This window comes from Bidens hawaiensis, unplaced genomic scaffold (genome assembly GCF_021521415.1).
Source record: "Bidens hawaiensis isolate Kalapana, Puna unplaced genomic scaffold, B.hawaiensis_p1.1 tig00036700_1, whole genome shotgun sequence".
Taxonomy (NCBI): domain Eukaryota; kingdom Viridiplantae; phylum Streptophyta; class Magnoliopsida; order Asterales; family Asteraceae; genus Bidens; species Bidens hawaiensis.
In genome coordinates, this window is record NW_027505423.1 from 72,375 (window position 1) to 73,337 (window position 963).

Sequence of the window (963 nt, forward strand, 5' to 3'; positions counted from 1 at the left end):
CGTTTCTCATTGTCGGGGGCGACACTTTGGATCTGTAAGAATACACGCTACTGCTACATTACAAACAACCATGATTTCCTTTTCAGTTGATATATCAGCTGGATAAGGTAGTCGCTTGTCTAATATATCTTCTAATGGTGTACCATGACCGTTCCAACTGTTTAGGGATGACAAAAGGTCTCCCGGATGCTTCCCTCCAATGATCTCAAGTGCCACAACCCCAAAGCTATACACGTCACATTTCTCCGTCACAAACATGCTATAGGCTAGTTCTACACGTAAAATATATACCAAAGGATTGTTAACAAAATTCCAACAGTTAATAGACATAAAAGAAGCATATGAAAATACCTGGAGCAATGTATCCCAAAGTTCCTACTATTACAGTTTGGTTGGAGGAATCTGGGTCAAGCACTTTGGCTGCACCAAAGTTAGCAATAAATCCTTCCATGTCCGAGTTCAAGAGAATGTTGTTGGTTGATATGTCTCTATGAACAATAGGCGGGATGCAATCATGATGCATGTATGCCAAAGCATGTGCTACATGTTTGATAATGTTCACCCTCCTGATCCGGTCCACTTCAACAGCTAATTTACTATCACTCAAGGCATAAAATAGACTCCCCCTTCCATGTATTCATATACAAGGAAGTTGCATTTGTTATGCAAACAGAAACCATAGAGTTTTACAATGTTTTTGTGCCTAAGGTTGGTTAACACTTGGACTTCATTCTTGAAACTCTGGTAAAATCGCTCGACTTCAAACCGATGGAGTTTTTTCAAAGCAAAGGTTTTACCGCTGAGCAGTTTGGCTTCATAAACATAGTACTACCATAGCCACTGGTTCCAATGCAGTATTTGAGGTCAAAATCCTCTGTAGCAGTGATGAAGTCTTCGTATGCAATTGTGCCATCATAATTCAATACGGAGCACACATTATCATGTTTTTTTGTTTCAAGCTGG

At 39.9% G+C, this 963-nt stretch overlaps 1 pseudogene; it reads right to left on the reverse strand.

Annotated features, from left to right (window-relative positions):
- Positions 1 to 6: 6 nt before the first annotated feature.
- On the reverse strand, positions 7 to 523 carry LOC143613109 (MDIS1-interacting receptor like kinase 2 pseudogene; annotated as a pseudogene).
- Between the last annotated feature and the right edge of the window lie 440 nt (positions 524 to 963).